Below are 17,751 nucleotides of genomic sequence, written 5' to 3' on the forward strand. Positions count from 1 at the left end.
TCTGCTCGCGTCCGCTGCGACCCAGCTGGGACTGCGGGGGAGCAAGAACGAAATGACGATTCGGACAATAAGAAGAGATTTAAAGACGATAAAGGGCGAGAATGTCTCCTTCACCATCGCAGCAAACGGGCAGGCAGAGCGACGGTACAAGATTACAAATGCTTTCACCAGCCAAGAAATAGGACTATCGCAGTACACCTACCCTGTCACCAAGTTGATGGATAAATATGTGCACCTGCGCCAATTACCTATCCCGCTCATAGACGGCGCTACCCCGACCCTGCTGATAGGCTCCGACCATGCAGAACTCATAGTCCCGATTGACCGGGTCCATACAGGCCCCCGAGGCTGTCCTGCAGCAGTCGAGACCCGCCTAGGGTGGACCCTACAAGGCCCCCTCGCTAAATCTCTCAACCGAACAGCAGCCACTAGCTGCTTCCACTCCAGAAGGACAGAAGAAGACACCACTCTCCTGCAGCATGTCGAGAGGCTATGGACCCTAGAGACAATGCCCTTTAAGAACGAAAAGAAAGATATTCGCTCTAAAGAAGACATTTACGCCATCAACCTACTCGAGCAGGGGACAAAGAGAGTCACAGTCGGCAGAGTGATGAGATACGCAACTCCACTCCTGAGGCGAGAGGGAATGCCCACCTTTCACGCAAAGAAAGACGCCACGGAGCGCTATCTATTGAACACGGAGCGGCGCCTAGCCAAAGACCCCGCTCAAGAGAGTGTGTACCGCGCTGAGATTGAGAAGCTAATCACAGCGGGACACGTAACAAAGATTGACATTAAAGAGGCCGATCAGACGACCGAATCATGGTACGTGCCGCATCACAAGGTCCATCACAACGGCAAGGATCGCATTGTGTTTAACTGCAGCTACCAGATCGGATCCCAAAATCTGAATAAAGAGCTCTTGCCCGGCCCCACACTCGGCCCCTCCCTACTAGGCGTGCTACTGCGCTTCCGCCAGGACAAGGTGGCTATCAGCGGGGATATCAAAGGGATGTTCTTGCAGGTGAGACTAGTAGAGGAGGACAAGCCTCTGCTGCGGTTCCTATGGAGAGAGAAGATCGGAGATGAGAACCCAGCCATCTACCAGTGGGAAGTACTCCCCTTCGGAACCACATGCAGCCCGTGCTGTGCGACATTTGCACTACAGAAACACGTCACAGAGGACCCAACAGCAGATGAAGAGGTCCAACACAGTGTGAAGAACAGTTTCTACGTGGACAACTGTTTACAAAGCGTTTCGACTCAAGAAGAAGCCGAGGCTCTCCTAATCAAGTTACGCGCCTCCCTGATCAAAGGCGGCTTTGATCTCAGGCAGTGGGCCAGCAGTGACCCGCACGTATTGCGCAGCCTCTCCTCCGCGGACAAGGCTGCCAGCAGCGAGACCTGGATGGCGACAATCCCAGGAGAAGCCCAAGAAATGACACTAGGACTAGTCTGGCGCTTCAAAACAGACTCGCTCCACTATAGACACAAACCCTTGGCTCCAGAGCAGGGAAGGTCGACGGCGATACCGACCACCAGACGGAGTGTGTACAGAACACTCGCCAGACAATATGACCCGTTGGGATGTATTCTACCTTACACCACCAGGGCAAAGATGATTGTACGAGCACTATGGGACAAGGACCAGGGCTGGGACGACCCAATACCCGCACACCTTGCCTCAACATGGAGAGAGTGGGAGACGGAACTCCGCTCACTCCCAGGCGTCAATATACGCCGCAGCTACTTCCCATCCACAGTGAGGCCAGAGACATGCAAGATTGATCTACACGTCTTCAGCGACGCCTCCGAAGTAGCCTACGGATCGGTGGCCTACCTGCGTGCCCAAGAGAGGGGAGGAAAGATACACACTGCTTTCATCCTGGCCCGCTCAAGAATAGCCCCACGTAAGCAACAATCTATCCCACGTCTAGAGCTCTGCGCAGCCCTCGCAGGAGCGCATCTAGCCACGTTAATCCAACGTGAACTCACCATTCCGGTGCACAGAACAATCTTGTGGTCAGACTCCACGACAGTACTCACATGGATCAAGTCTGATTCATGCAGATACAAAGTCTTCGTGGGAGTCAGAGTCACCTAGATTCAAGAGTTAACAGAAGAAGCAAGCTGGCGGTATGTGGACACCAAACACAACCCAGCTGACGTCATCACCCGGGGAATGTCTCTGGATGACCTAACCCGTCGCAACATCTACAGTGACGGACCAGAATTCCTCAAGCTCCCGGAAGGAGATTGGCCTACGCCCACCCCGCGGGAAGCAAGTAACGAGGAGGCTGAGAACAAGAAACCTATGTTCTGTGGACTGAGCACTGTCGCCTCCACAGACCCCAACATAGATGACTGCATTACCCTAGAGAGTGCGCAGCAAAGAACATTCCTGCGGCACCACCCAGAGATTCAGTCCACCACTGACATGTCAGCAGCTGACTACGAAGAAGCAGAACTTCTTCTACTACAACGAGCCCAGAGAGACTCGTTCCCCGATGAGCTAGACTGTCTACAGGGAGGAAACCCCGTCCCATCAGACAGCAGACTGATTCACCTGGCACCAGAGAGTGACGCCCATAATCTCATCAGAGTGGGTGGTCGCCTGCGGAGAGCCCCCGATCTACCAGATGACATTAAGTACCCGATCGTCTTGAACAGCCGACACAAGGTCACAGAGCTGATCATAAAGAAATACGTCGAGGATGTACACCACGCAGGAGCAGAGAGAGTCTTCGCGGAGATCAGACGTCGTTATTGGATATTGCAAGGGAGAGAAGCAGTACGGCGCTTCCAGCGAACCTGTCTAGACTGCCGTAAGTGGCGCGCGCAGCCCAGCATACCACGGATGGCTGACTTACCCCCCTGTCGCCTCCGAATCGGCGACAAGCCATTCCACTCCACAGGCATGGACTGCTTTGGCCCGTTGTATATAAAGAGAGGAAGAGGCACCGAGAAGCGGTGGGGTATTGTATTCAAATGCATGACCACCAGAGCGATACATATCGAGCTCCTTCCGACCATGAGCACAGACTCATTCCTTATGGCCTTCCGGAGATTCACATCACGGAAAGGAAAACCGTCTACATTGTTGTCTGATCACGGGACCAACTTCAAAGGCGGAGAAAGAGAGCTGAGAGAGAGCTTCCAAGCTATGGGCCCAGAACATAAGACCCATCTCGCTCCATCCCAGATTGACTTCCAGTTTAATCCCCCGAACGCACCCCACTTCGGTGGAACCTGGGAACGAGAAGTACGTTCTATAAAGACAGCCCTGTACGCCGTACTCGGAGCCCAGACTGTGGCGGAGGAAGTCCTAATGACAGTCCTCACGAAGATCGAGGGAGTATTGAACTCAAAGCCCCTCGGTTACGTCTCCAGTGATGTAGCAGATGTCGACCCAGTCACCCCCAACACACTCCTAATGGTGCGGCTGGACCCGTAAGCAAAGTGATCACCGGTGCCGATGGCAAGGTCCGAGCAGCTGAAGTACTCGTCCAAGGGCGCACTTACACACGTCCCGTGGCGAGGCTCATAGAACTGACCCGACTCCCAGATACTATCGATGATGACCATGACCCCATGACTTTGTGAGTTGACTGACCCTTACAGCGGACCTTGAGTGGTAGACAGTGCGGTTAATCTGTCTCTGCTTAGCTAATTAGGTGGGACTAATTAGGGGGCGGCTGTTGTGAAGGATCAGATTAAACCGAATATATATATTTATTTATATATATATATTTAATTGTATTTGTATATCGTTTGATATCCCCTGTATATTCCTTGTACAATATGCATTGAATATCCCTTTAGTCTACTAAACAGCCCATAATAGTTTCATTCTACCATTGGACGAGAACCTGGCGCCAGGCTGCCATACCCCTAGGTCCAAGTTCAATCGTGCCGCCTAACATGTCGTGGCAAGCCCCGGTTCCGCGCAGGAATGTCGGGCGAAATACGAATGGTACTATTTGTTCATAGCGCATATATATATGGCGCAAGTAAAGTAGAACTTTCTTTTAGTCCAGTTCTTTACCCTCCAACAGAGTGACAGACGCGAAGCCTCCCCACGACGCACGTGTGGTGTAGTAAGGCCTACTTGGCCCAGAATAGGCATTGAGATATCGTATAGATTAATAGTTGAATAGTCATAGTTTGGCACCATACCGTCGAGTTGGACGTATTCTATTAAGCTAATAATAGTCTATTTATGTATGGTGCATCGCTCGGTTAGAGTTCTAAAGTTATCAGTACCCCCATCGTTCCTGACGTTATCTGGACGCTTAACCAGGCTGAGCAGACCCCTAGTGGTGCTTGCATCCGAGGAGCTCCGGGCCAGGGCGACCGGACCTGTATATTGGATTACTCTACCCGGACGACAGCGAGCCTTCCACGGCTTGGATTATGCTTTGGGTGCTTTGATTATTCCATGGATAAAGGCCAACACTGCGGAGTGTTGGAACTACCCCCCGGAGAGGACTCCAGGTGAGACGGCGCTCTACACCAGTGAGGTCGCCTCACGTCTCTCCGTTGTGGACCGGCAGCTACCGTCCACAGAGGGTCCCGCTGTATTCGTCTGCGGACCGAGGTTCTGTGGGCACCGTGTTCAAGACTTTGAATTCTCCCAAGACACCGTCGGCCAGATGGGATACCGCCAGCGGCTTCTCTAACCCCCCCCTCCTACTGTCTTACAACCAGCGGGACACCCCCCCCCCCCCCTTAGTGTATCCAGCTATAATCATTTAAGTACCATCGCTATCGTTTCCTAAATATTCCAGGTTGTATACTTACTCCCTGCGTAACCAGAGATTGGACATTCAATGTTGATTTACCTACGAATACTCATTTGCCATAAAAGTGCATATTCCATATTTCAAATCATAAATGTAATTAAGTGATCGTTGTATATACCTTTTGCTATATTAAACCTTCGATTTGGTACATTTGTGTGGATTCGTTTCATCAGGTGGGAAAGTGTTCATCATACTTATATCGTGTACTGGATGGCCAGAAGTTAAAGTACAAGAGGTAGTGGTATTAAATATCATATCTAACAATACAGTCAGGGAATTGTACCCCTCAGTTACAACTTCCTTTATTAAAGTTGCACTCTCTAAGTATGGTGTTCAGCTGGTCAGAATATATAGCTCTGGAGTCTGGTGGTGGGTACAGCCCTAGGAGGGTAAAGCACATTTGGGGAGACTCTCTAATTCCTTATCTGAAAAGTGGATCTGGGTACAGTGGGTGTTATCTTTAACATAAAACATCACACCTCCCCATCTCCCTTCAGGTCGCTCTAAATATATTATAGCCAGGTACAGTCAGAGCAGCAGCTGGGGAGTTATCATGAAGCCAGGGTTCAGAGACAAATAAATAATCCAAATTTGATTCTAAGAGTAGTTGTTTAATCTGTTCACTTTTAGGGGTGATACTGCGTATGTTTAGGTGTCCCCCTGGAAGGCCTGCAGGCTTGGCATGGGGGTCCCAGACCACTCTAGCATCATTAACAGACTTGTTTTTTAATAGCTTCTTCAAATTGACAAAACAATATAATAAAAACCAATCTGGACATCCTGAAAAAATTGGTCCCAGATTTGACTTGTGAAAACGTCTCAGAAAACCCTCTCTCATCAATGTACACAGATCCACCTCTCAATGCCCCATATTTCAGAGTAAAGGTTCATGAAGTCATTTTATAAATATATATATACAGCTCATGTATCTCCATTACATAAAGGTGGAGATAGATGTGACCTAAATAACTGGACCAAACTGTCCTGTCTGCAAGAATCCTGGAATCATTGGTAAATAATCAACCTAAAGCATCTCTCTGAGGATGGGTGGGTTTATCTTTGTTTGTCTGTTGTATTTTTTATTTAATTGTTTAACTGTGTTTGTTTAAAAAAGTGTGGGGGGGAGCTCTACCTTTTGATACTTTATATATTTCCAATAAAATATCTAAACATTTCAGTTCTGAAAACATGCCGTAATCCTTATACACTGTTTAATAACCTTTTTCTAAACGGTGGCTGATATTAAATGTTGATTCCATGTATTTTCTCACTCGAAGACGACCCTTCTGACCAGAATTCAAGGTTGAACCGTTTTAACACCATTTTCCTCAAATGTACCCGATTTTAGATTCTACTTTTGCTTCACGTACTTGGTCTTGACTTTGTACCTGGAGCAATCTTATAAACTGAATGTACATGTTTGACCTTGTAAAGGCTTCTTTAAAAAAATTTAATATTGATATTTCTCAGTGACTCATCAGGATAAATAAACAATGTCAATGAAGTTTTGAATTCTCACATTTTACAGTTCAGTAATTTAGCGGAGGCTTTTATCCAAAGCAACCTAGATTGTGAGCAGCATGTCACCAGGAGGTACATCTGTGGCAGCCAAGGGTCCGTGGCGTCGTTCATCAAATAATATCAAGCTCCAGTGTTACACTCTGAGTGCATCGTAGCATATTAGACATATTAGCAAGATAGGTATTTTATTTCTTTATTATTTCAGATATTGTTTGAAGGCGTTTCCAGTAAATAGCAGAAGATTTTCAAAAACATATCATTGTTGCACTCAGAAGATGAAGCCTTTCATACAGAGTAGGTTAAAATGTAATATTTAATTGTCATACTTCTGAGTTACAGTTACTTATAAGACATCAATTCACACCTTCCCACTTATCTTGACGGTTAGAATTCATCCATATTATTAGCATATCATACATTCTAATGAGAATTCTTCAAAGTTGGGATCAATTCACTTTTTAATTCAAGATGTAGATTTTATTTTAAATATTTGTAAGTTCTGTCATGAAACGTTTTTACTATCCAACCTAATGACAAGTACATGTGAATAGATGTCCCATCATCAGAAAGTAAAAACATTTGATTTTAATTGATTTAATTTAAAGTGAATTGATTCCAACCCTATAACTTTTGATAAGTTGCATCAATAGTACAGCAATTACTCAGCAATATACACACAATAATGACAAAATAGTTAGTTACTTGTGCAACAGGTTGCTCTGCAATTCCCATAAACCCACAAGCAGTTAGATGGTAGAAAAACCATCTAGAAAAAGACAATACATAGAACACTAAAATAAACACTTCTTGTGAAAGTATAAAAAAACAAACAAAAAAAACCAAAAAAAAAAGTCCTACTACAAACAAACAAAAAACAAAAAAACATGTCCTACTAGGAATGTTGACAATACGTTGTGACATTAGTTCAATACATCACTAGTGTCCACATACAAATATATAAGTCCATACCTTGGCTCTTGGCTGGTCACCCCATAGTGATGTCAGAAAGTTCCTATGATCCCAGTATGTAAAACACTAGAACAATGTGTGTTCACTCTCATACCAATGACACATTGTCCCAGGAACATCCACACCGTCTGTCTCACTCCTCAGGAACATCCACACCGTCTGTCTCACTCCTCAGGAACATCCACACCGTCTGTCTCACTCCTCAGGAACATCCACACCGTCTGTCTCACTCCTCAGGAACATCCTCACCGTCTGTCTCACTCCTCAGGAACATCCACACCGTCTGTCTCACTCCTCAGGAACATCCACACCGTCTGTCTCACTCCTCAGGAACATCCACACCGTCTGTCTCACTCCTCAGGAACATCCACACCGTCTGTCTCACTCCTCAGGAACATCCACACCGTCTGTCTCACTCCTCAGGAACATCCACACAGTCTGTCTCACTCCTCAGGAACATCCACACCGTCTGTCTCCCTCCTCAGGAACATCCACACCGTCTGTCTCACTCCTCAGGAACATCCACACCGTCTGTCTCACTCCTCAGGAACATCCACACCGTCTGTCTCACTCCTCAGAGCGACAGAAACACAACGGTTGTTGTCAATGAAAACTGTGTCTATGTTAGTACTGCTTCTCTCTCAGAGGCTTCTGTGCTGCAGGTCAAACGCTCTTGGTAGTAGTTTTCCATTTCAAAACAACGGTCAAATATTACTACGACTATAATCCTTATGATTGTTGATGGACTGATCGCTGTAATGAGGTACTGAAGCGTTTAACACTGGGCCACACATTCATTATGAGTGGACCTCTTCTAACACTGGCTACAGCTGTCTCCTCTAAGAATGTGCAGGTGAATTGACAGGTTTGACATTTCCCTGAATCTTCTCTCCCAAGTGATTTTTCTCATGTTTTCTGAAACATGCTAATCTACTGAATCTCTTATCACACAAACCACAATGATGTGGCTTCTCTCCTGTGTGCATTCTCTGGTGTGTTTTCAGATGAGACAGTTGATTAAAGCTCTTCTCACACTGATCACAGGAGTAGGGCTTCTCTCCTGTGTGGATTCTCTGGTGTTTTCTTAGAGTAGACAGTTCATTAAAGCTATTCTCACACTGGTCACAAAAGTAGGGCTTCCATCCTGTGTGAATTCTCTGGTGTGTTTTCAGATTATGCAGTTGACTAAAGCTCTTCTCACACTGATCACAGGAGTAGGGCTTCTCTCCTGTGTGAATCATCTGGTGCGTTTTCAGATTATCCTGACGACTAAAGCTCTTCTCACACTGGTCACAGGAGTAGGGCTTCTCTCCTGTGTGAATTCTCTGGTGTGATTTCAGATGAGACCGTTGACTAAAGCTCTTCTCACACTGGTCACAGGAGTAGGGCTTCTCTCCTGTGTGAATTCTCTGGTGTGTTCTCAGATCAACCTGACGAGTAAAGCTCTGTCCACACTGGTCACAGGAGTAGGGCTTCTCTCCTATGTGAATCATCTCCAAGCCTCTTGGTTTCTTCCCAGGCCTGACAGGACAGCTATCTGGATGGAGAAGAGTGTCAGAGGAAGGAGAGAAGATATGTGATTTTATTCAGCTTTAGTTTCTATGCAAGAGGTTTATAATGGTATGTATCTGGATTTTATAGTTTAAGAACACAGTGTAGTCCAGAGTCATCTACAGTTCTAGACTTAAACCACTTTGTTTCAAGCACCAGTGCCTTGTTGACTGCAATCGGCCTATAAGCTTGAATGTGCCGATGGCAGTAGCCGATAAATTCAGTCGCGTCCTGCCAACGGTGCCGCCCCCAGTCCCCCACACACACACACACAAGCTACTGCATCAAAGTTACTACTAAATATTCAACATTCTCTTTTGAGACTCCGCTTCAGACTCTTATCATTTGGCACTAAAAGCTAAACATTGTCACCGATATGGCTGTCCGCAACATGTCATTAATTGTGTACGCGAGGTGGTCGCTCAGTGACGACGCTAACATGAGCTAGGTTAGCTAGCATGAGCTACCGGGAGGCAGAAGACTAACGTTACTGGTGAAAATGTGATTTACGTTGGAATACTCCTTTGCCAACTTGCTGTACTTTGCTTGCAGGTCTGCAGCCATTATTGCTGGATTATGAATAGCCCCAACTTTAGCCAACGTAACGTTATGGCTAAACCTTTAACGTTAGTTAACGCTAGCTTTCGGTTAGCTGTTCAATGCTATTAATAACAACCAAGCGAACCCATCACAGCTCCGCGTCAACACCCCTCTCTCGGGAAGATGGCATTTAAGAAAGTATCTGCTGTTAAAATGACACAAACATTCGTTTTGTGGCATTAACGTTATATAGTTAGTGTTACACGTTCAATAATATCAGCATATTATTTACCCCGAAGATAGCAAGCAAGCAAGGCATTACTCCGTTCATAGCTCAGTTCCATTCCGTTGCTCATTCCGTACCCAACTACCCATTCTGCAATCTGTTAATAAAGTTTTCAACCAGACAAATGTATAGAAAGGCTTTGTTTTATTATAACATTTGTTGCAGTAAAATCATTGTGTCTCGCGTTTGGTCATCCTGTGGAGCGATGGTCGGCGGGCACTGGGTGGACGGTATGGTCTAAAATTTATATCACGGTATAATTTGAAGCATAGACGGTAACGGTATATATCACGGTATCAGTGTTTCTGTTAGAATAATTTGTTTTGCCTGATAGGCAGGCTATATAAAGAATGACATCCTCAAGGCATGTAGATTTATAATATTTTAACTTAAAACTAGGCTACTTTTGCGTATAAAGTCATTATATTCCAAATAAAATAAGTCCCGAGTCGAGACTCCGTGCTGCTCCCATTGCAAACAGCGGGGCTGGATGCTGGATTTTGCTAGAAGCTATGTAGCTGCAGAGCCGCAGAGCCAGGGGCGCCTTCAGGTCTGGTCACAGGCCCGCTCAACAGCGCCCCCCCCCCCCCCACCAAACGGCTGAATTGCCAATGGCTGAATTGGAGTATTGCACAGTGCATTCGCAAATCCACTGCTGCAGCCGTCCTCCCGCTGCAGCCGTCGTTATCATAACACTACACACATATCGTAATGTTTACAGCAAACTGTAGTTGATCACCAGGTATGTTTTATTAACGTAGAATAATTCATATAAGAAAAACGATAGGGAAATCTCTCTTACCTTTCTCCACTGGTTAAAAATGCCAGGAACTGAAATTGAAACTTGCTGTGCGCCGCGGTGATATGTGTTTATTATGAAATGACAATTGCGTGTTGACACGCCCACTGCGCGAAGCCTCCTAAATAACGTTTTCCAGTTTGCACATATCTATTATCTATGACTAATTATATCTATTTTTAGGGGCAAATGCGATTGAAATAGTCACGCTGTGGTTACATGACGTCATTGCTATTTTAGAGCTGCTCTACCGGTTACACGGTATAGTCAAAATCCATACCGTAGAGCAAATTAATACCGTTTATACCGTATACCGTTTATACCGTCCACCCCTAGCGGGCAGCTAACGTATTAGCTACGTTAAGTTTGTTGTGCTCTCGCAAGCAGATCAATGGCGGCATGCCCGAAAGTAGAAAATGAATAAACGCTTGTTGATTGGTGGTAAGAACAGCAGGAGGTGGGTGCTAGCGGTGTGGCGTAATTGGCCGAATCGACTGTCAATCAAAATGGTTCTATTGCATTAGTTGAAAGCTCTGGTTGAGAGAATAGTATCCATCTGCAGGCCGCCAGACGATACTGGGAGAGGGATAGTGATACATGGCATGGTGGAATTAATACCATAAACATATTTCTTGATGTTTCCTTTTTTTAAGTAAGTAAATAGGCCTACAAATACAAACGCATACAAATATACAGTAGTTTCATTAAAAAAATAAAAATAATTGCCACAAGTATCGGCCGATTGTGTTAGTTGAACAATCGGTATCGGTTGGGATGCACCAAATGGGAAATTCTTGGCCGAAACCGATACCGAAAATAGGAAACAGTTGGCCGAAAACCGAAAGGGATTCATAGAATAGATTTTTTTTTCAATGTTGTTCAGCTACCTGATTATGGAAAAATATATGATTATGGCAAAACTTAACTTAAAAAAATAAATAATCACTATTATGGGTCTTTTTGTATCACAAACAGTACTGTATTTGCAAATCTGGTATGTCATAAATGTAGCAGTACTGTCTATCTGTATGTCATATGTCCTGATGAATTGAAAATGGGGGACCCTGATGTAAACAAGATGAAAGCCTTTCTCTGGTCTGCATCCCCTTAACAATTGTGTGTATTGAGCTGTACTGTACCCATTCTGTTAATAAAGTTATCGAGAGAGAGAGAGAGAGAGAGAGCACGGGCATATAGTAAATAAGGATAAAGTATATTAAAGACGCATTTATTGGACTCGTTGCGCGCAGAGTTTACATAGAAACAGCGCGACTCCCGAGGAGATGCATTGCTCCCGAGTCCCAAGAGGAGTATCACGCAGGACTAAAGAACTCACAGCGTGCATGTAATGAATCCGCGTTTTGATAACATCATCACAACAACACACGTTAGGTTACAGGTAGAGCCATATGAAATCCGTTTTATTATTTTCCAAATTCCATTTTATTTTTTCCCAAATTCCATTTTTTCCGTTTTAATATTTCAGAATTCTGTATTTTACTTTTTATGCTCATTTTACCATCAGAAAGTGTCTAATAAGTGGGAATGAATAAATGTCCACAATTGAATAAGATATAACAGTCCATTTAATGTTTTTAAGTGCTGCAACTCAGAAATACAGTTCAATTTTACACAATATTTTTCAATTAATATTGTGACAAAATAAAAATACATATTTCAAGTATAAACAATAGATACAGCTAGCTACTACTGACATTATCACAATGACAATGTCAGTAACCTAGCTATATCTATTATATTGTGATGAAATATAGTAATGCATAATTTAGGCACCTTTAGTTTAGTTTATTTCGTTTATAAAGGACAGTGTATAATGGCAATCGTTTGCATTAAACAAATGGATGGGTGCACTAGATTTAGCAAGAAGCTATCATTTCCATCTATAGTCCTATGTGCTGTAACGTTTCATAGCTATTTAAGTTTATTTAGATTATAAAGGGCAGTGTATAATGACAATCGTTTGCATTAAACAAATGGATGGGTGCACTAGATTTAGCAAGAAGCTATCATTTCCATCTATAGTCCTATGTACTGTAACGTTTCATAGCTATTTAAGTTTATTTAGATTATAAAGGGCAGTGTATAATGACAATCGTTTGCATTAAACAAATGGATGGGTGCACCAGATTTAGCTAGAACTTCTAGAAGCTATCATTTCCATCTATAGTCCTATAACGTTACATAGCTATTTAAGTGTATTTAGTTTATAAAGGGCAGTGTATAATGACAATCGTTTGCATTAAACAAATGGATGGGTGCACTAGATTTAGCTAGAAGCTATCATGTCCTAACGTTATAGCTATTTAATCATAATAGTGTCGCAAGTGTTTTTGCGGGTCCAGTCCACGGAACGTTGACAGAATTAGCAAAACACCTTATCACCGGAGGCATAAAAGTCATTAGGATACTGTTCTGCTCTGAATTGAGGGCTTATTGTGGAATTGTTTAGCTTCTTGACGATGTTAACACTGAAGCAGCCAGACGCTTGAGCACCGCGGCTGTGTTGTGTGCAGTGATGGGAATAACGGCACTATAAGTAACTTCGTTACTAACGGCGTTCGTTTTTTCAGTAACGAGTAATCTAACGGATTACTCTTCCAATCTTAATAACGTCGTTACCGTTACTACAAAAAAATGCGGCGCGTTACTATGAATGATCCTGTTTCTTTCATCAGACATATCTCTGCGCCGAGAGGCAATAATAATGTTCTTCCTTGTTTAGTGGACAGTGCGCGAGCCAAGCATACATGCTGACGATTGGCTGAGGTTGAATACAATGTCATGGTAAGCCAATCAGAGGTGGAGGTGGGCGGGTGTCTAAAGCATCCAGAGTCTGACACACAGCGCGACAAGACAAGCGATCACTGATCAGTCAGCATGAGACCGCGGTCCGTGTAGTGTACGTTTTGAGCTCAAAAACGAATCCAACGAACAACACAATGTCAACATGAGACCGCGGGTCCTTGAGCGTTTTGTGTTCAGTGTTCACTCTTTGCAGCGCAGGGCACTGAGTGGCTATACTGCAGTGCTGACAGCCTTATCAACAGTGCTGCACTTCCTGGTTTAATAGCACAGGCTTCAGCTGCTCAGAGATATATATATATCTGTATGTCATGCATGTCTTAAATGTAATGATTAGATTAGTTTAGATGATTCGATTCGATTCTTATATCTGTATGTTGTGTATGTCATTGATTGATTGATTGAAAAGTTTATTAACAGATTGCAGAATGGGTAGGCTACAGTACAGTACAGCTCAATACATACAATTGTTAAGGGGATGCAGACCAGAGAAAGACTTTCGTCATAAATGTCATGAATTGAAAATGGGGGACCCTGATGTAAACAAGACGAAACTCTTTCTCTGGTCTGCATCCCCTTAACAATTGTGTGTATTGAGCCGTACTGTATTGTACCCATTCTGAAATCTGTTAATTAAAATGTTCAATCAATCAGTATATATTTGTTATTTATTTTTGGTATAGTGCTTAACAAGCATAATTTAATGTTGCCCAGTTGTGGCCTGTTGAGGGGCAATACATATCAAAAGTTCCAAAACATCTATTCTGTTTGTATTTGTATGATCCACTATATAAACATAGTAATTATAATATCTACATAGCCTACACATGGCATTTGATTGGAGGCTAGTCTCACTTTGTCCCACAGCAACATTAAAATAGTTTAGATTTGTGTATGTTGTTTATGTAAAAATAAATCTTGAAAGTAACGCAATAGTTACTTTCTGAAGTAACTAGTTACTTTTATAATTTGTAACTGAGTAAGTAATTTAGTTACTTTTTGGAAGAAGTAACTAGTAACTGTAACTAGTTACTTTTTTAAAGTAACTTGCCCAACACTGGTTGTGTGTAACACTCTGTAGAGTCCCCGCCTCCCCGGTCGCGTGTGCACCAAACGTTCCACCCAAAAACGAAATTTCAGTCCAGATTAGGCCAAATTCTGCAATATTCCACGTTTTGCAGTTGATTCCATTTTTATTGGTTAATTCCGCGATTCCGTCCGCGATTCCGTGAACGCGGATTTCATATGGCTCTAGTTCAGCGTTTCCGTTAGCCGGTAATTACCGGTATTTGACTGGCAAAATCTGTTGAAGTCCGACATATTTAATCTCTCCGGTCTTAATGTCCGGTGAAAATAATTCCCTGAGTCTAAGCACAATTTGATTATTTGAATTGTATTAAAATAGGCTAAAATTAAATAGCCTATGCGATGAACGAAACGATCATTACATTTGTTTCCTCGTTGCTTCTAATAATGACAACGACGTTGTCAGCGAGAGCTTAGTGCTGGGTGTGCGAACTTTTGTGAAGCTGCAGAGCCGGAGCAGCAGCAGCACAATGCAGTATTCCAGCAGTACTCCAATTCAGCCATTTTCAATTCAATGTTGGGTGGGGGGCGCTGCTGTGCGGTCCCCAGAAAAGAGCCAATAACAGCTGAATCAGCTGCTCTGCAGCGCCATACTCTTTGCAAATAAGTCGTTGCGAGGTGGAGAGAGTGACAGTCGTCACGCAAACCCACGATAATGTTGCCGTCTCTCTCTGCCAAATTTCTCAGTTCTTCGCTTGATATAATTAATACAAATGTCCAATATAACGGAATTCGTTAGCTCATAAAAATGTGATTATAACAGACTGTTGTTTATTAATGTCGGGCGACTGCCCACAGACACCTATTTGATTTAAAGTCGGCAGCAGCACGAGTCTCTGGACTTATTTTATTTGGAATATAATGACTTTATACGCAAAAGTAGCCTAGTTTTAAGTAAAAATATTATAAATCTACATGCCTTGATGATGTCATTCTTTTGTTTTGTTGTCATTCTTTTGCCTATCAATTGTTTTTAAGCTCAATAAACTCTGACCGGAATATCTCTCATTTGACCGGTAGATTGAAATCTACCGGACACTGAGGCCGGCAACAATTTTTTCTAACGGAAACCCTGCTCTAGTTACAGGTTGCTTCTGTTTCGGTGATATATTTTGGGTGAAAAAACTCTTTCGGCCGAAAACTTTCGGTGGCTGAATTTTCGGTGCATCCCTAATCAACACCTCATCACTGGTCAAGAAGGATCAACACCTCATCACTGGTCAAGAAGAATCAACAGCATCTATTCTTCCTGAGGAGACTGAGGAAAGTCCACCTCTTCAGATTCTGCAGAAAGTCCCTACATTGCTCACGTCTAGGGCTGCACCATTTGAGGAAAATATCCAATTGCGATTTTTCTGAGATATTGTGATTGCGATTCAATTTGCGATAAAAATTGTAAAGCAGCCCAATGGAGCTTTATTGTCAAATGCAGCTTGCATCTGGCCTACACGGTGGGTTCATTGCAATTTACTCAAGCCTAGTAACAGACACAATATTTCTGACACTGGGAATACATTTCCTGAGGTCCATAGAGGTCGCTAGATACCAAGAACATGAAGATGTACCCTGTAGAAGTGGAGCAATCTTCCATTTACTTAGGTATGTATTTTTAGGCCGATTTTCAGAAAATAGGGCGAGGGCTTAAGAGGTTGAGGTAGATTTAGAACAGATACAAAATATGCGATTAACTATGGACAATCATGCGATTAATTAGATTAAATGCATTGATGACATCACAGAGACCAAGACCATCACAGTACGGGCCAATCAGAAACCATGGCTGACAGGGGAAGTCCATGGGTTACTGAGGGCCCAGAACACTGCCTTCAGGGCAGGCGACGAGGCTGGTCTGAGAACAGCCAGGTTACTGAGGGCCCAGAACACTGCCTTCAGGGCAGGCCACGAGGCTGGTCTGAGAACAGCCAGGTTACTGAGGGCCCAGAACACTGCCTTCAGGGCCACGAGGCTGGTCTGAGAACAGCCAGGTTACTGAGGGCCCAGAACACTGCCTTCAGGGCAGGCCACGAGGCTGGTCTGAGAACAGCCAGGTTACTGAGGGCCCAGAACACTGCCTTCAGGGCCACGAGGCTGGTCTGAGAACAGCCAGGTTACTGAGGGCCGGGAACACTGCCTTCAGGGCAGGCCACGAGGCTGGTCTGAGAACAGCCAGGTTACTGAGGGCCCAGAACACTGCCTTCAGGGCAGGCCACGAGGCTGGTCTGAGAACAGCCAGGTTACTGAGGGCCCAGAACACTGCCTTCAGGGCAGGCGACGAGGCTGGTCTGAGAACAGCCAGGGCCAACTTGGACCAAAAGACATATATCGCACATGCTATGAAAAAATCTGTCTGTCTGAATGGAGCGGATATCAGGTTCGAGTGAGCAGCCATAGAAAAGAGCTCCCGGTCAAAGAATATCGAAAAAAGGAAGTAAAACTATCTAAAAACAAAATAAAAAGTGACAATTCAAGGATATAAGAAAAAAGGAAGGATGAACACGAGAAAAAGCGAGAGAAAAGGGACCCCAGAAGAAGTACAAACACCGGAGGAAAGTTATCGACACAAGGAGGTGGCGCAGGAGTAGGGATGGGAATCGAAAACATTCCTAATTGGCCGATGCCTGGAACCATGTGGCTCCCGTGACTTTCGATTCCCTTATCGCTGCCAGGTTTTTCCTACAGTTGCGCAATAACGTTAGCGTTAGCATGTAGCCATGGCAGACTCCATTTGATTCCTTAAGGGCTTGAAATTGCCTGGGTTTTGGTAATATGCTCCCGAAATGCTCCCGCTGTTTGGCTACTTCTATGTGCAGTGAAAACTACTTGAATGCTTTAGAACCTAGTCATTGATTTAGTTCAGGGTGAGCTAAAATTAGCCACGGAGCTAACGCTAGCTAACGTGAGCTAACGCTGTTTAATCAAGCTCACAAAGAGAGATAAACAGCTGACAGCGGATAGTACAGGTACAAATACAATAAAACAGCAGGTGGGGGCTGTTGTGTAAGCCTTGTACTCTTTAGTTCACATATAATAAGAGACGGAGTGTTTGTTTACTAGTCTGTACACTGTAAGCCAGGAAGTACCGTGGTGGTGCAACATACAAATGTGTCCGTGTAGCAACACAAGCCAATACCTTATAGGACGGGGGCCCGGGGAGGGAGCTCTGTGTGTGTGTGTGTGTGTGTGTGTGTGTGTGCAGGGACCGAAACTAAAGCCCGCCGCCCGCCAGGGGCGCTCTGTTTTTACCTTTGGCGCTTGACACTTAGAGGGCTGCCCGCCGTGTGGCGTGTAGACGTGTAGTTCATAATGATACTCTTGTGCGAGTACATATTATAGCAGCGCTCGTCTTTTTTTTCTCCGCCGCGAGATCGTTAAAA

Source organism: Notolepis coatsorum, assembly GCF_963971535.1.
Source record: "Notolepis coatsorum genome assembly, chromosome: 2".
NCBI lineage: Eukaryota > Metazoa > Chordata > Actinopteri > Aulopiformes > Paralepididae > Notolepis > Notolepis coatsorum.